This window comes from Musa acuminata, chromosome BXJ1-1 (assembly GCF_036884655.1).
Source record: "Musa acuminata AAA Group cultivar baxijiao chromosome BXJ1-1, Cavendish_Baxijiao_AAA, whole genome shotgun sequence".
Taxonomy (NCBI): domain Eukaryota; kingdom Viridiplantae; phylum Streptophyta; class Magnoliopsida; order Zingiberales; family Musaceae; genus Musa; species Musa acuminata.
This window is the reverse complement of record NC_088327.1, coordinates 28,844,416-28,864,105: the sequence shown is the minus strand read 5'-3', so window position 1 is coordinate 28,864,105 and position 19,690 is coordinate 28,844,416.

Here is a 19,690-nt window from a genome sequence, read left to right as displayed (position 1 = left end):
CGCAAAATTCGTTTAACCGCAGACCAATGTATAGTAGAAGGTTGGTGCATGTATTGAGACAATTTATTGACTGCAAATGAGATATCTGGATGGGTGAGAGCCAAGTACTTGCCGGTATTGAGTTGAGTCCGTGGTAGGGCTGCCATCACATAATTTGAGTGATTCACCAGTAGAGAGAGGAGTAGCAACTACTTTCGCATCCTACATATTTGTCTTTGATAATAAGTCTTAAATATACTTTCTTTGAGAGAGGAAGAGATCGAAGGATGTAAATGTTGCTTCCATTCCCAGAAAGTAGCTCAATGGTCCTAAGTCTTTAAGGGAGAATCGATCAGCCAATTGATTTAAAAATGTCTGAACCTCCAAGGGATCATTGCCTGTAACAATAATATCATCTACATAAACTAAAAGATATATTGTATTGCCATGATGTTATCGGAGGAATAAAGAGGTGTCAGACTTGGAGTTGATGAAGCCAATTGATATAAAAAACGATCCAAGTTCAGTATACCAAGCTTTGGGAGCTTGACGGAGACCATAAATGGCTTTTTGTAATTTGCAAACATGTCTCGGATACTGGTGATGAACAAAGCCAGGGGGTTGCTGCATAAAGACATCTTCAGTTAGAGTCCCCTGTAAAAAGGCATTGTTAACGTCCAGTTGTCGTAAGTTCCAACCTCTGGAGATGGCCAAACTTAGAATAAGTCGAATTGTTGTGGGTTTAACTACAGGACTAAAAGTCTCTATAAAATCAACTCCAGGTCGTTGATGAAACTCTTTGGCTACTAATCGTGCTTTATATCGAGCAACGGACCCGTCGGGGTTTCGCTTAATTCGGAATACCCATTTACACCCGATGATATTTTGTGCAGGATGAGAAGGTACAAGAGTCCATGTGGAGTTATGTAGAAGAGCATCATATTCTTCACACATAGCTTGATGCCAATGTGAAGATTTTTGTGCTTGAGTAATTGTGGTGGGTTCACTGGTCTCAAGAGAAGAATTGGTGATAGTATGGAGGTCGAGAACCTGACGTGGTTTAAAGATACCACTTTTTGAGTGTGTTGTCATTGGATGGCTACGAACTGCAGGTTGTGTTATTGGTAAGAGTGGTGGAGAGGCATCGATAGGATGCAAGAGAGGTTGAGATACATCGATGGCACTAGGTAAAGAAAGTTGTTGTGTTTCTGAGGATACGACTTCAGTGGTAGGGGAGACTTGTGAAGAAGGAAGGGGAGAAGGAATGGGGGAGTGGAGAGTTGTTGAACCGGAAGAACAAAAGAGTGTGGATCTTCAACAATAGGACTGGATGGTGTAGGAGGAGGTTCGTTTGAGGGGATCGAATGTATACTCCAAGAATGAATATTTGTCGGAGTGGTATGAATGGTAGGAGATTCATGGTGTTGAAATGGAAAGGCAGATTTAACAAAAACAACATGTCGTGAAATAAAGACTTTTTGAGATTGTGGTTCGTAGCACCGAAAGGCATTATGCTCAAGAGAATATCCTATGAAGATGCAAGCTTTAGATCTTGGCGCTAATTTGTATGGGGCATAGGGACGTAGCCACGGATAACATAAACAACCAAATATTCTGAGTTTTTGAATGTTTGGGGATTTGGAAAATAGTTTTTCAAATGGAGACTGGTATTGAAGAACTGGAGTGAGCAAACGATTAATAAGGTAGACAACAGTTTGAAAGGCAACAGACCAAAAAGTTGGTGGCATGGAGGCTTGATGTAGAAGTGTGAGACCAGTTTCTATGATATGTTGATGTTTACGTTCAGTAGAGCCAACTAGTTGAGGAGTGTGTGGGGGTGACTTAAGGTGTTGGATGCCACAGGTTGAGAGGTAGGATGTGAGGGCTTGAAATTCACCTCCACCATCAGAGTAGACTGTTTTAATTGTAGACTGAAAGAAGTTTTCAACCAGCTTTTTAAAGTTGGTGAAGACTTTTGAAACTTCTGATTTATGACGAAGAGGATATAGCCATATGTATTTAGTAAAATAGTCAACAAAAATAACATAAAAGCTAAACTTGTCAAAAGAAGTGATAGGAGCAGGGCCCCAAACATCAGTATAAATAATTTCAAATGGTTTAGAACATGATATAGAAGAAACACTAAAAGGAAGTCTATGACTTTTATTATGAAGATAAGCATCACAATAAGTGACAACCCTATTATTTGTAAGAGTAGGAAGAGAATAACGAGAAAGTAATTTATTTTGAATAGGGAGAGAGGGATGACCGAGACGACGATGCCACACATCGATTGAAGCTGCAACGGAGGAGTAAGCAGTGGGTTGTTTTATTTATGGAAGTGACGGCCATTTATAAACATTGTCCTTACTCTGGCCTTGGACCAATGATGCCCCCGTGCTCAAATCCTTAACAAGAAAAGAGTTAGGAAAGAATTCAATGGAGGTATTATTTTGTTTGCAAAATTGAGAAACGGAAATGAGATTTCGTTTAATGTAAGGTGCACATAAAACATCATCGAGTGTAAAGGTTGTGGTAGGTGAATTAAGCAGTGTAGAACCCGTATGAGTAATAGGAATTCCTTTACCGTCACCGATGATGATGTCCTTAGTGCCACTATAGTTGTTGTGGATGAACAAGTTCTGGAGATCTGAGGTGATGTGGTGGGATGCGCTAGAGTCCACAATCTATTTATGATCACTAGTCGTTGGAGTAGTCGTGAGATTTGCTTGAGGCCAATGTGATTGAGCAGGAAGTCTGGGTTGAGATCGACAGACCTTTGCAGAGTGACCGACTTTATCACATAGTTGGCAAACAATTCTTTGTTGGTTTGTGTAGTGAGGGCGCCAGGACTGCGGATGATTGAAGGAGCCACCTTGGTTGTTGTGATAGGAATGTTGAGGATGAGGAGGAGGAATAGTTGGTTTAGAGCTCATAGGTTCAGAAGGTGTCTTGGTCAAACCTTTGTTGACAATCTTGTTATACGAATTGCCCCTCCTTTTTTGAGTGACTTGAGCTGTGATGGATGGTCCTGGCAGTTTGTCCTCGCGCTTGAGATATATCTCAAAGTCAATCAGCTTGTCGAAAAGTTCTTCGAATGTGATTGGTGAATCACGCGCCCGTATTGCTGCTGCCAATTCCTTATACTCATCTCCGAGGCCATTGAGGATATGAACAGTAACTTCTTCATTACTGAGGGAATGACCTATCAAGGCCAAGTTATCGATGATAACCTTTATGTTATGTAGATAATCAGCAATATTACTTCCCTCTTGTTTTATCTTCATGAGGTTGGATAGGAGACTAAGCATGCGAGTGCGAGAACGATTGGCCAAGGTGGTTTGCAACTTGCACCAAGCTTCGGCAGCAATGTCACATGAAGAAATGAGTGGGGCAAGGGATCCAACGACCGAGGCTTGAAGGATGAGGCGATCCTGGCGTAACCATAGTTTGTGATCCGGATTTGGTATTGGATTGGATGCGCCTGGGATGTTGAGCATCGCCGATGGACAACGAAGAGAGCCATCGACATAGCCTAGAAGATCATAGTCAAATAGTATATTAGAGAATTGAGCACGCCATGATGCGTAGTTACCACCGTTGATAATTTGAAGGGGATGAGGGTTGCTGTATTTATGGAGATAAGGCTTGTATGTGGGAAGGTACTATGGTTCTCTGCGGGAACAGTAATGGGAGCATCAGAGGTAGATGATGATGACATATGGAAGATATGATCAGGGAGAAAGAAGTGTTGATATAGATCAATGTCACCTGAGGTGGTGGCAAATAAGATCTGTGAAAGAATAAGGTCTTCGTTGAAGGAAAAGACCTATGCAAGATGGTGTAAAGCTGTAGATTTCTATGCAGCAGTTCTATAGGAAGGACTCTGGGCAGTGATGTAGCCAATGGCATGATCAGCTTTGTGCAAGACAGCTGCAGATCTGTGTGCAATAGATCAGCAGTGAGGAATCTTGGCAACGAGGCAGCAGCGTGGAAAGTTACCGAAGGCTACTTGTCTCTGCGAAGGCAGAGCAGGATGCTGGCTGCTAGGAGGCCTGCACCCAGAAGGTCCTCTCGGAAGCAGTGAGGATAATGTTGCCGGAGTCGAGGACAGCGATGGCGGAGACGTTGGAGGGAGAAGGCCAGGATCTGGTCGATGGACCAGCGCACGGAAGCAGAGCAGATCTAGAGCAGAGGGTCAGTGACGGGGCGCTGGCGGCGATGAAAGGTGGGAAGTGAGAGGTGAAAGCTCTGATACCATGATAAAATGAGAGGATGAAGAATGAAATTATAAGGATAAAGCAAAAAGGCACACTTCAAGTAGTATCATGTGAAGTCTATTTATACATAGTGAAAGAGAATATTTCTTTAACTAAGCAGAAAGATTTCCTCATGTAGTTGAGGAAATCTCATCTGCTATGCAGTTGAGAATATCTCTCTTTTATCAAAGAAAATCTCTCTGTTATCAGTTACTCTGGAATGATTGGCGAAGCTTCCAGTGACTTGAAAGCCACTCATCTCCTCACGCTGCAGCATATCAACCTCATTCGTGCCCCCACCATGTTGGTGAGCCAACCTAGTCTCGCTTCTCTCTCTCGAGTGGTTGCCTGCATGCCTTTGCTCCTCACTATTATGCTCTCTCTCTAGCCTCGTTCATGTCCCTACTGTGTGTGTAAGCCAACCCAGTCTCTATGAAATCTCTCTATAACGCTTGCCTGTCTATGCTCCTTCCTCTCTCTCTCTCTCTCTCTCTCTCTCTCGCTCGCGTCGAAGTTTTGACTTAATACTGAACTGGGTAGGGTTTGGAAACATAGCAGGATTATCTAAGATGAACTGTTTGTTTGGCAAACTATTTAAAGATTAACTTCTTTAGAATGAAGATAAAGATTCTTAGCTACGAAGCGATAAAATTTAAAGTTTGAGTCACGGATATAAGAATTTTAATATTGGTACACAAAGATAGGCATGTCCTTAGACACCATCATCTTAATTAAGTTGCAACCAGTGATCATTATTTAAATAATAATAATAATAATAAATAAATAAATAAATAAATAAATAAATAAATAAATAAAATGAAAAGAACAAGAAGACCGTGGTCGCCATCGACAGCTGACACGGTTCTCGGTGGACCCCAGGACAACGCGCATTACATTGTCGTCTCATGATTCGGGCATCTCATCATCGATTTGTTCCTCACAAAAAGTCCATCAATTGTATTCTATTTGTCGCATTATACTAAACGCGTAGCTATATGTTTTGACACTGTGTATAGGCAATTGTGACTTACATGCTATAAAGAAAAAGATAATTTCATGCTTATCCACTTGTCGATCAAGATAGTAAATATTATTTATGGATTTTTCGACTTGATAGCTCGTTTCCCCGTAACCCTAAGGTTAGACTCGAATCATAATCACTCATCAGAGCACAAAAAGAGTTTATATGGAGGCAAATCGTCTCTCTAAAATGGATCATATACAAAACCTTTTAGTTTATGCAGATTTCTCTAAGAATGTGTAAAATATTTACACATCTAAACTTGTTAAAGCTGTTTCTGCTCCACTTTGTTGCAATCTACCTGTTAGTGAACAAATGTACTGTGACTGATGAGTCAACACGACCTGATCCACGGGTCGATGTCGGGAGTCTTTTATCGGCTGAGCTGGATGTCAAGGTTGACCGAACCCTCACGACAAGGTGCTGATCAACGTTCCTTGATGTGCTGATCCGGGCGTTGTGTATGCTGAGCTGCAACTCTTCTTCTCCGGGGTGGTTGTCAGCTCGTCTTCTTGAGGTAGCCACGCCCTCGGGAAGGGGTGCTGGTTGGCTTTGGTCGGGATCCGGGCTGGTTGGCTGCTCTCCTTCGTGCACTGGACAGCGATTCTTGGGTGGTCAGCAACTCGTCTTCGAGAGGTGGTCGCGCCCTCGGGAAGGGGTGCTGGTTGCCGTTAGTCGAGATCCAGGCCGGTTGGCTACTCTCCTTCGTGCACTGGACAGCGATTCTCGGGTGGTCGACAGCTCATCTTCGAGAGGTGGCCACGCCCTCGGGTAGGGGTGCTGGTTGGCGTTGGTCAAGATCTAGGCCGATTGGCTGCTCTCCTTCGTGCACTAGACAGCGATTCTCGGGTGGTTGGCAGCTCATTTTCGTGAGGTGGCCGCATTTTCCTACAAAAATGGCCCTCATCGGGATCACCCGACGAGGCCCCCCCGATGAGCAAGTCAGTCCACTGATCGATTGATTTTTTGTCTCCTCTGGCCAGATGCTGGCCAGGGGTCTTTATATTACTATACGTGGGTCGGTCGTACGCAGGTTGGCATGGTGGACGTGCCGAATAGTGCCTTAGTACGGATTCTGACTTGGCGTGTCTTGGAGGCAGCGCTGCCTCAGGGCTCCCGAGGATAAGCAATGCCTTAGTACGGATTCTGACTTGGCATGTCTTGAGGGCGACGTCGTCTCGGGGCTCCCGAGGCCGAGCAGTGCTTTAGTACGGATTTTGACCTGACGTGTCTTGGGGGCCAAAATATGTCGTATCACTTCTCCCCTCCCCCCCTCCCCAAGGCATGCCGCAAGGTCCTTAAGGTGCCGGGCGGCATGCCTGGGTCGGAGTGAGGCTGATCACTCATAAGGGGAAGCTAGATTAACTTGTCGCAAGGCGATTTAGAGGGGCGGTGCCCCATGCTACGGGCAGGATTAACTCTGCTGATCGGGAGATAGGGGTCTGATGAGCCAAAACTGTTGTGTCGAAACCAACGTGGCGAAACCGACAAGGCAAAAACAATGTGTCGAAACCGGTGTGGCGTAGGTCGGATGACGAGTTTGGCACGGCTCGGAGTTATGGATATCGAGTTTGCAAGTCGGCGAGCGAGCCGGGGTGGCTCGGTTAGAGACTTGATGGGCTACGAGTCGGGGGGTCGACGTGGAGTGACATGATTTAACGGACTAGGCCAGTGATTCGGGCGCTAGATCGACCGAGACGTGACTCGAGCATAAGATTGGCTGTGAGGTGTGGCTCGGGCATTGGATCTGGCCGAGATGCGACTCGGGCATTGGATTGACCGAGATACGTGGCTGGGATGTTGGATTTGGCCGAGATGCGACTAGGGCGTTAGATGTGGCTGAGATGCGACTCCGATGTTAGATTGGTCGAGATACGACTCGGGCGTTGGATTGGCCGAGATGCATGGCTCGGACGCTGGATTTGGCCGAGATGCGACTCAAGCATTGGATGTGGCCGAGATGCGACTCGGGCGTTGGATTTGCCGAGATGCAACTCAAGCGTTGGATTGGCCGAGATGCATGGCTCGGACGTTAGATTTGGAGGCCGAGTGGATAGATTTGGCTCTAAATCGGACCTGGGGACCAAACTAGTTCGGTTCCGAATCGAGTCTAGGGACCGAGTTTGTGAGCTCGACTCCGAATTGAGTCTAGGGAGTGAATTTATGAGCTCAGCTCCGAATTGAGTCTGGGGATCGAGTTTGTAAGCTCAACTCCATAATGAGTCTAGGGACCGAGTTTGTGAGATCGGCTCTGAATTAAGTCTGGGGATCGAGTTTGTGAGCTCGGCTCCGAATTGAGTGTTGGCGTGTCGCTAGTCGGGAGTGACCTGGAGCGACCCGAGCAGGAATCGAGCTGGGGTGCTAATGGATCGTCGGTCGGGAGCGATCTGAAGCGACCCGGATAGGAATCGAGTTGGGCCAACGAGTCGCAGGTCGGGAACCGATCTGGAGAGGCTCGGGCAAGGGCTGGGCTGACGGGCCGTAGGTTGGGAACCAATCTGGAGAGGCTCGGGCAAGAGTTGGGCCGGCGAGCCGCAGGACGGGAACCGATCTGGAGAGGCTTGGGCAAGAGCTGGCTAGTGAGCCGCAGGCCGGGAACCGATCTGGAGAGTCTCAGGCAAGTGCTGGGCTGGCGGGCCACAGGTCAGGAACCGATCTGGAGAGCCTGTGGACCACTTGTCACGAGTGGCTTTTCGACGGGAGATTTTGGATGATGAGGCATCTTTCGATTGGTCCCTTGGGACATAGAGTTGCTTCTCAGGGTTCCTCAAGATAGCGCCCAAGATGACCTTTTCTGATAAAGTCCTCGCTTTGATTCTGGAGGTCACGACAATCTTCCATGTCGTGGCCGTAGTCCTAGTGGAACGTGCTCAGAGGGAGAGGCGAAGGCCTCGGGAGCAGTAGCTCTTGTCAATCGAGCCTCTGGCGGGGTTGCACCGGGGCTGCTGAAGTCGTTCCCCGGGATTGTTTTGCCCTTGGCCTCTTGTCAATCGAGCCATGTACTGGTTGGCGCGTTGGAGCATCTCGGGGATCGTTACTGGCGGCTTCTCGATCAATGACCAGAAGAACCTTGAATGCTTCAAGCCCATCAGAAATGCCTGCATGATAAGAGAGGGGTGAGCATCCGGGAATCCCTGGATCTCAATGGCAAAGCATGCCACGAACTGAGAGAGCGACTCATCTTCGTGCTGGGATAGCGCGAGCAAGGTGGCCATAGAAGGCCTAGGTTGCACGCTGGCGAGGAAGCTCTGCTTGAACTCCCAGGCGAGTTGGTTGAAGGATAAGACCGAGGATTGGCGTAGCCGGCTAAACCATGCTTGTGCCGATCCCCTTAGAGTGGTCGGAAATGCCTAGCACATTAATGCATCGGAGGTGCCATAGAGGGCCATCTGAGCTCGGAATACAGAGACCTGCTCCGTGGGATCAGAGCTGCCGTCATATGTCTCCAATGTCAGTAGCCTGAAGTTGAGAGGTATCAGCTTATCCTGTACTTCCTGAGTGAAAGGGGACCTGCTCGAGTTGCCTTTGCTGGACTCGCCTCGCGATTTTCGAAACTCACACTGGAACGCATCCAGACATTGGTTGAGCCGGGACAATTGGGCCCTAAGCGAGTCGTCCGCCGAGTCGGATGATACGGTGTCAGGCTCGAAGTGGGGTAGTGTGACTCAGCAGGGTGCAAGTATGCTCTGCTCGGGCGAACCTCTCAAGTCCGTCGTTTGGTCTCGGGCTTCTCCCGTCCCGACCTGCTCCCTGCTCAGCCTTTGTCGGGTCGGGTCAATCGAGGGAGCTACTAGCTGGATGATCTGGGGAATGAGTGGGACGAACGTCTGCATCATCCCTATCATTGCTTGTACTTGCTTGGTCAGGTTGAGGAACGCCTTGGGCGACATAATCGAGAGTCCCACGGTAAGTCCGGGAGGTGGTAACCCCAGGTCGTTGAATGGGCGTTGGTAGCAATCTGGCATCGAGGCCGGGATCCCCCCATCTCGAAGGACAGGGAGGGGCTGATCTCCGGGCCCAGCAAAAGGATGACCACCCAGTGGTTCTCCCTCAGGGAGAGCTCCCGCGGGATGCTCCTACCCCTCCTTCTAGCGCCAAAATATTAGTGAACAAATGTGCCATAGCTGGTGAGTCAGCACGGCCTGGTTCACGGGTCAATGTCGGGAGTCTTCTGTCGGTTGAGCTGGATGCCGAGGTTGACCGGGCCCCCGCGACGAGGTGTTGATCAGCGTTCCTTAGTGTGCTGATCCGGGCGCTGTGTATGTCGAGTTGCGTCTCTCCTTCTCCGGGGTGGTTGGCAACTCATCTTCATGAGGTGGTCGCACCCTCAGGAAGGAGTGCTGGTTGGTGTTGGTTGGGATCCGGGCCGGTTGGCTGCTCTCCTTCATGCACTAGACAACGATTCTTGGGTGGTTGGCAGCTCATCTTCATAAGGTGGCCGCGTTTTCCTACAAAAATAGCCCTCGTTAGGATCACTAGATGAGGCCCCTCCGACGAGCAAGTCAGTCCAGTGATCGGTTGATTTTTTACCTCCCTTGGCCAAATGCTGGTCAACGATCTTTATATTATTGTACGTGGGTCGGTCGTACACAGGTTAACGTGGTAGACATGTCGAGCAGTGCCTTAGTACGGATTCTAATTTGGCATGTCTTGGGGGCGGCGCCGCCTCGAGGCTCCCGAGGTCGAGCAATGCCTTAGTATGGATTCTGACTTAGTGTGTCTTGGGGGCGACTTCGTCTCGGGGCTCCCGAGGCCGAGCAGTGCTTTAGTATGGATTCTAACCTGACGTGTCTTGTGGGCTAAAATATGTCATATCAGTACGGATTCTGATTTAGCGTGTCTTGGGGGCAACGTTGTCTCGGGGCTCTCGAGGCCGAGCAATGCATTAGTATGAATTTTGACTTAACGTGTCTTGGGGACCGTCATATCACTACCCATGGGAACCAGCATAGGATTCTCTTGCACAAACCATGGGGATCATTGCCTGCTGGCCAACTTTACGTAGATCATAAAAAGAAATCTATGACTCGAGGAAGAACATAATTGAAGGGAATACCAAACGATCGTTGTGGGTCCCTTACGCATATTTTTGTAGTATTCCTTTCTGAGAAGAATGTGGATCCAGAAACTTGACCTTTTTATTAATTATATATAGTACCTGCCTCAAATCTATACCTAAGTGCAAGTTTATGAATCTCTAATCTCTAAAATTTTCTGGTAATAATGGAGATGAACTCCACCGCTTCTTAATATGGAATAAAAGGGTAAAATGATTATGATTTTTAGTACGAAATGCTAATAAATCCTTTAGACTTTGAAGATAGAGGTTGTCAGGACCTTTTTTCTAAGCTTTTGAATAATGTTTATCGAGTCTGTTTAGTTCAGTTGTTTATTAAGTTGGTTTGATTTAGTTAAAGTCAAGTAGAGATTTATTTAATATTTATTTATTATTAGAGTTCAAGTCCTTATGGACTATGGGTGGAACACTATAAATAGTGATATAACCCTTTCTTGAATAAATCAATCAATCTATGAAAAATACTGTTATGTCTTTTGACAAACCTTAGGAGGTCAATCCCCTCGAAGCGATCAAGGAGGCCGATCGGTATCAGAGTGACGATAAGACTTTAAGGTCTTATCAATTAGTATCAGATCGACGATAAGACCTTTAGGGTCTTATCATTTGAGCCCACCCGCTGCCTATCACTGCTCTCCGGCCAGCAATCGACTCTGCCCCACTTCCGGCCAGAGTCCACCGCTGCCTCCCACTCGAGCCACCACCGCTGCCAGGAGACGACACTGCCATCGTCCCACTCTGCCGCAGCCCTACTCCTCTTCTCCACTGCCGCTGTAGGGCAACTCCTTGTCCACTACCGCCGTTGCTTCCCGGCCGATCGATTACCGTCACCCCGCCTCCCAGCCGCAACCCTAGCCGTGCCCGCCCCACCCCCCCCCCCCCCCCCCCCCTTGGGTCGCAGCCGCAGCCCCTACTTTCGTTCTTCCCCACTGCCGCTACAAGGCAACTCCTTCTCCACCGCCGCCACTACTTCCCGGCCGCTCGATCACCACCGCCTGCCTCCCAGCCGCAACCCTAGCCGTGCCCCCCACACCCCGCACCCCCGCACCCCCCCCCCCCCCCCCCCTTGGGTTGCAGCCGTCGGTTGCGGCAGCCCCTCGTTGCAATGGTTGCAGAAACAGAGCCACGACCCTCGCTGCCTCCTTCTCCACCACCGCCGCTGCGCTCTGGCCAGCAACCTCCACTGCTACCAGCCACCACAGCCTTCACCTCAACCCCCTCGCTCTTCACCATTGTTGTAGCCCCCTTGCACTGCATCATTGCCGCAGCCGTCGTTTGCCACCACTACCTCCTCAACCCCGACCGCTTCAATGCCACCTCCCTCTTGTTCTGCCTCCGCTGCTGCAGTTGTCAGTTGCCATTACCGCAACCTCAACCCGACTGCTTAGCAATTGCTTCTTTGGGTCATAGCAGTCGCAACCGTTGCCTTTCAGCCTTGGTACTCTCATCTCATGCAGTGACAAAAACACAGGGCAACAACTCTTCCTCTGTCGCAGCCACTGCATCAGTGAGCCCTTGTCGGCGCTACCCCCAACTGCACCATCATTGCTACCTCTCAGCCCTCAGCAGCAGCGATCCCTCCACACAACGACTGCAACAAGCATCGTTGCCTCTCACTAGTGCCTCCTTCCGTAGTGTGATAGAGACAGAGTAACGCTGCCTTCCATCCACGCCATCGCAGCGGCGAGCCCATGGCGGTGCTGCCCCAGCCGCACCACCATCGCTGCCTCCCAGCCCTCAGTAGTAGCGATCCCTTCATGCAGCGACCATAACAAGCATGTTTGCCTCCCACGCAGCAAATGCAGCTACATCCCCACATCCTCGCAGCAACCCTTCATTCCAATAGTGCTACCACCGATTGCATCACAACAACAGCACCAAGTAGGGCAGTGATTTATGCCCTAGTCTTGACACCAGAAATATGAGTTCAGATTATAGATTTGCAGTCTTACAAAATGGCCATCGATAACTCAATGAAAGCACAAATGGAAGCATTGGAAATCAGAATTGAGAACCGGCTGCAAGAAACACTTAATGATTTCAAAAAAAACCTACTAGAGAGCCTCAGTAAATTTTAACAAAATGGGGGCTCAAGTTCTACGTTGCACAGATCTGAAAATATAGGAAAAAGGCCCCAATATTGTAACACAAACTACTTACACATTAAGGTGAAATTTCCGAGATGGAAAGATGGAGATCTGACCAGTTGGATCTCTAGGACAAAATTTGTTTTCCATTTTCACAGAACTCCAGAAGAATCCAAGGTGGAAATAGCCTCAATCCAGCTCGATGGAGATGCACTCCAATGGTACGATTGGTATGAAACTATTTACGGAGTTCCTTCATGGGAGAAGTTCAAAAGAGGGCTTCTTGTTCGATTTGGCCTATCCAAATATGAGAATATTGATGGCCAGCTCGCCAAAATTTATCAAACATCTACAGTGTTAGAATATCAGAGTAGGTTTGAAAGATTATCAAATCAAGCTAGAGATTGGTCGGAATGATAAATTTTGGATACATTTATTGAAGGACTTAATCCAGAGATCTGGTGTGAAGTTAAGGCTCGTCAACCCCGCACTATGATAGCTGCGATCTCATTTGCACATCTACATGAGAAAAAAATTAGTAAGGAAAGATCAACAAGGGGTTTGCACTATGATGAAAAGTGGAGTATGAAGCACCAATGTAAACAAGGGCAATATCTGATGATTGAGCTAATTAGAGAAGAACCGAAAGCAGAACCGAAAGCAGAAGAGTTGGACTTCGATTATGAAGGTGTAGAACCTGATGAAGATATTGAAGCCATCACACATACAGTGCATGCATTGGTTGGCTATGCTAACCCATAAATTATGAAAATCAGAAGAACTTTGAAGCATCAGTCTGTCACTATTTTGATTGATATAGGTAGTACTAATAATTTTATGGACAGGAAAGTTATAGCCCAACTAGCTCACCATATTGAAGGTTGTGATATATTCGAAGTAAAAATCATTGATGGATGGATTTTAACTTGTGATAGCAAAGGTCAGGAGTTTTTTGCAATGATTACTATACTGAAAGACCAACCTATTACTTACACTGTTAAAAAGTGGAGACCATACTTACTTGATCAACGGGTTGTGATGCATTGCAGATAGCCTATGACTGAAGTGCTGAAAGAGAAGCTCCCCAAGATTGATGCTGCTTAGCCTGAGGACAAGGCTGATTTGAAGAGGGAGGAATTGTTAGGACCATTTTTCTAAGCTTTTAAATAATGTTTATCGAGTATGTTTAGTTCAGTTGTTTATTGAGTCAGTTTGGTTCAGTTAGAATCAAGTAGAGGTTTATTTAATATTTATTTATTATTAGAGTTCAAGTCCTAATAGACTTTGGATAGAACACTATAAATAGTGATGTAATCCTTTCTTGAATGAATCAATCAATCTATGAAAAATACTATTCTGTCTTTTGACAAACCCTAGGAGGTCGATCCCCTCGAAGTGATCATCCCTTTCTCTTCTTCTTTTTTACGATAAGACTTTAGGGTCTTATCAGAGGTGTCCGTAACCTCTTATACCACATGGATAGTCTGACTTGTATCAACTATGCATTTCTAGCTATATTACTTTTTGATCCTTCTATACCGACTAAAGCTTTCTATTATCGTGAAGCAAAACTCAATTAGAATTGGCTTGTTCATCCACTAATGTTAGTGGGTGTTTGAACAAACCATCATAAGATATATGAGTCTTGTGCTACTAATAATCATGCCATAATAATAATTTAACCTAATATAGGAGGAATCGTCGACTCGCACATGCATCATCATACTTATTTCAAAAGTCATTCATCAGCATAACTCCTGTGATAAAGCAGCCACGGGGGACTATCAAGAAATGTGATTCTTCGCGAATAGCGGGTTTTTGACCTAAATACGTGACGGATATTACAAGTGATAAAATGGCCTTGCTATCACATCCATTGAGATCTCACCCTGCATCATATTTATTCTCTTGAGACAAAACAAAACAACTTGAGAAGATTATTCGAACATATTTATAGTAGTATAGATCAGACGATTAGATAAAAAAATTGAGAATCGGATCATTGATCATTCATTTGATTGATTAATTAAAATGTTTGCGACTAAAATGCCATCAATTCTTCATTTGTTTTCAAAGACATTGGAGATATCTTGAGAATCTTTTATATTGTATTATGAGAAAGAAATAAAGAGCTATTGTATTCATCCCCTCGGCTTCTTGCTCTCTTGTCACTACCTCTTTTTAACTATAATATTTTTATATTTTTTTATGTTTATTTAATTTTTATATTATGAAATCTTTTATTGATCTTATGGTCTAATCAATTGATCTAATGACTCGAGACCTGAACACGTTGATATCGGATCTGATTTTGATAACTGTGCATTACTAGACCATGCACGTATGATATTTGTAGAATATGATATGTTTTAGTCCTATTTTAGGTTCTTACCAGCAATAAAAATGACATCGGAGCAAGCTGGCTTTGTTGTATTTTGTGAGCATAGATACGCATCAGTACGAGAAGAACGTAACTCATCGCTTGGATTAGGTTTTGAATCTTGACCGTCAGATGATAATACAACAACCCACATTGGTTTGAAGATCTCCATACGTTTATATGATCTTGAAACGTTAGAAATTGGTCTCCTGCATGCCCTTTTGTTTTTTTCTTTTGGCTCATGGAAGGCATAAGAAGACGATAACTATGGTTTCTATATAGTTATAATCTAAACATGTGTTGTGTTGTTAGCTCTTAGAAAAAAATATCGTTAATATTTTAGACAATCCAACACGATTTAGACCCAGATGCATAGGACCGTTCGAGGTATCTCCGATGTGAAAATGCTAAGGTCACGAGGTACCACATACATGAAAACTAAGGTCGAAAGAGGTTTCCTGACCTACTTCCTTGAATACTCAAGCTAATAATCCAATATATATGAGTGTGGACATTAATAGTTTAAGGAAATCCTCTCTTTTTATGTCAGAGGTAAGTTTTTATATCTTATTATAAATGATAAAGCTTGTGATTATCTTTGTCATCATAAATGATGAAAATAAAGTTTATGATTACCTTTCTCATCGTTTAAATAAAAGTTTATTTTCTTTTTCCTCTTCGAGCACTATACGACGGTGATGTGTCAGATGATAATGTATCTCCTATCACTAGTATTATTGACTTATAAAATAGCTCAACATAATTCAATTTGGGTTGGATAAACCTCAAATTTTGAGTGTATTTTTAAGTTTTCCACACTAATATAACCAATGACGTCTATATTGATTCCATAAGCCAAAACAGCACGATGATTGGAATTTAAAAAAAAAAATATTATTTTAATTAAATTGAGTAGTTGTAATAACTACCGTCATCCAAGGATATTTTTTTGGACTATGACCTTTAAATGTAACATTTGGAGCACTCGTTAAGCTATCTAAAATAGAGTTCCAAGTAACTTTAATGGGTATTAATAAAGTATTTCTCTTCTATTATTTTATTCCTTGATTTCATTGTTTAATTTAGTTTTACTTCTTATTTCGCAGAGAGAGAGAGAGAGAGAGTGAGAGAGAGAGAGAGAGAGGTTAAATCAAATCACTAGGACACCATCATATTAATCTCGATGTAGAAATCTTAATTAAACTTGCACGTAAGGATATAATTTCATCTCGTCGTAGGGATATGGTTTCCCTTTGCATGTACAGTTCTTTTTAACTTTATTTTTAAACTTTACTATTTAAATATTTATAACTTTTCTCAATTAAAATCTGTATACGTTTCTTTTTATTTTTTTTACCCCAACAGAGAAGAGATATCCCACAATTCTAATCATACATGTAGTTATATAACTTAGGTAGTTAATTAAAGCGATCACACAAGTCTCTTAACAATCATATCCACATTTTAGAAATTTCATTTTTGTAAATCTTGCATGAATTCTTGTTTCAGTTTGATGCATTAATTTCTGAAGCTCTTTTTGAAACAACTGCCTCAAAAGGCCGGCAAAAATAAAAATAATCTAAAGATATATTTATGCTATCGACAACAATAACAATAATAATAAGACCGCAACATTCCAACTATTTGAGGTGAAAAATATTAAATTTTTTTTTTTGTCAATCATTGGACTATGTAGAAATATCCACAGCTTTAGATAAATTAAGAATATTTCAATCTTTATTTATAAATTTTTATAGAATTTATTAATTTTTTCTTCATCTCTGGTACTACTAATAGTTTCGCATCTTCTAATTACGACATCAATAGATCCCACTAGCATATGTTAGTTAATATCATTTTAAATGATTATTTCTCTTTATTTTTTATCTATTACTATTCAGTATGAAATTATTTATTTTATTTAACTCTAAATGTTTTTATAAGATGAAACGTTATGCTGCGAAGGTTCAACACTTTTGTGAGCATGTAATCATGGAGATATGATGTCTCTTCCATGTTAAAGCAATAAAATATTAGAAAGGGATCAAACTAAAATTATGTTATTGAAAAGAATGGTGAATCAGACCCTATTTTATCCCTGTCAATGGATCCAATGATTATGTCAACTAAATCGTTTGTTAATCTAATGAAAATAATAAAAATAGGATAAAGCTCAAGCTAAGAATAAAATCATACCTATGCCCATCTCCCAGCTTGGCTCGAATGGGTTCGATATGCGCCCCAGTGTGTGAATAAGCTTTGTTTAGGACTTGAGGATGGGGAATACTTGTAAGGGAAGGAAAGAAGGCATTGCTCTCTTACTTGTGGAACTCAAAGCAAAGGCAAAGTGATTCATGTTGAGGAGCATAGGACGAGAAATTTGAAGTTTCCATTATTAGATTGATAGCCGATAGGTTTCAGCTTATGATGGGCTTTAATAGTCCACGGCTCACCCCCCTTTTTCTAAACCCTAAATCCAAATTAGGAGATGCTGTAGCTATGATTTTGGGAGGAGAAAAACTACAGCTAGCAACTTGATTCAAAAAGGGGTAGAAAAAAAAAAAAAAAGAGAAGAAAACAAGGACATTGTTCTCAATCATCTAAGTAGTATTCTTATCTTAGGTTAGATCAGATCTACAGTAGATTCTTGCTGTGATTACTTGGGGAGAATTTAGATATTGTGCACAGTGACGTGGTCCTTATATCCCAGTTATTCTCTTGTGTTTGTTGCTAGGGTTTTGAGTAAGAGATTGAGATTTGTATATTCATTATTCTTATAGTGGATTATCTCTAGTTTGTTCCATATAAATCTTGGTGTTCTATTTGATTGTGATTCTATTTAATTTTGCTGTGTGTTATAGCCTGCTAGTATTTGTTCATATATAAAAGTTATTTCTCTTTATATTTTATCATCCATCTTTATTCTATTTTTGACAATCCCGGTGAAGCTCTAAATTTCATATATTTATCAAAATTAGACTATATGAAAGAAAAAAGAGTATTAGTTGATGATAATTTTATGCACCCAATTAGGTGCATATCATTTCTAAAAAAAATAGTGAAATAGGTCTTAAACTATTTTAAATTATTTTCTTTCACACAAACTTATCATCGCACCATTATACCTATGATTTCGTGTCTTAGGAACTCATTAATGATCATAATTAATAAGTATTTTATTTATTCATTTGTGTTTTTAAAAAATTATCAGCATATTCCCTAAAAAGATACTTGTAAAGTTACATTTAACGTGAATAAGATTGAAGTAGCCCCAATATCGTGAATTAGAATTAAGACGACGAGCCAACTTGGTTCCTTCCTATCTTGAACCAACTTGATTTAGTTTCCACAAGTCTCCATATATATATATATATATATATATATATATATATATAGCCAACAAAACTTTAATCACTCTAAAAGTGAAAAAGATTGGGTAAATTCCGGTCATTTTGGACTTTTTTCCTTTAATGCTCCCCACTTTTTTGTATCCTAAAGAAACCAAAATTGATTGGATCAGTTCATAAGGTGATATGGTCCATTATTATATTAGTTAAAAGTATTTTTGAATAGGATTTCAACATGATCCAATGTAAACTAGTGGATTAATTTTCATTTATATTTAAATAGGATGCAAAATCTTAAAATTTCAGAAGAGTTGAATGATCAGAATCCAACCCAAACTCGTGAACACGGATTCTGATTTCTGTGTGCCGTAAGGTTATCCACATTAACATGTGTGAATCTGGTGACCTATCTGAGTTAGAACCAAAATATCAGGCAAGGATCATTCCAGATTCAGGTTTGAAATTGTCCCCCATGCTATTGCTAGTTCTTATCACTTCATTTTCTCTCTGGTCCAACCGATCTCCCAGTCTGCCGACAATTAAGGAATCAATGTGCAAAAATGTAGGCTCTCAGGACCACAATAAACAAGCCACACTTTGCAAAATCCTAATAATCTCGAATCAAATGCATATATGAATAGAAATCCCTGCCGACAGTTGATACATAGACCAAGTGTGCTGTGCATGTTCATCTTTCAGCTTAATGATATGTACCAGAACTCAGACTTGTGCTCCGCTGTAGCCTATAAATGTCGGCTGTGGAGGAAGTCTGCAAGAGGAGTCAGTGTCCACTGGTGCCCTTTTTTCTTCGCTTTCAGACCTGCACATCTCTCTTCTCGTCACTTTTGAGTGGCTCAGACTGCTCTAGTCCGTGATTCTGTGGTGAAACAGCAGAAAAACGCGTGTTGTTTGAAGAAGACGGTGTTTCGTCTCCATGGTATCAAACACGTGCTACGCTGGAGACAACACGCATCTACAACTTGGTAGATCCTTCTTCTGAGAGCACATATCTAAATTACCTGGTGACTATTACAGTGTTCTTATATGGAAAGATATGCATGCACGTATACCTCTGAGAGAGAGAGAGAGAGATGCGCAAAACCATACTCTGTATGGTTTCTGTATCCTGTAAACATGGGTACAAATTAGTTTTGGTCCAACATATGCTTTAGGAAAGATAAGATCAACCAGGAACAAAATTAGGGGCCCCATCCCGATTCCCATGCATGAGACCTGTCAAATCCTTCCTCTCCCCATGATGACCCTTGACGCACCTTACCTTGTGGTCTGTGAGCTAATTAATGACAGCATGGGAAACGTGAGTGACCTGTTCCAGACTTTACTGCTGTCATAAGCCCATCTTCTAAAAGAAACACAGAGAGTCCAGAACTCTCCCACCACGAGTTAAAGCCAAGGGCATGTGCTACTCCTCGTAGGCTGTCGTCTAAAAGCAAAGAGCAGAGACAGGCATGTAAGTTCGATATAATTATACAAACTCACATGTGATTTCCAGGCTACCACCAACCCATACATGTATAAA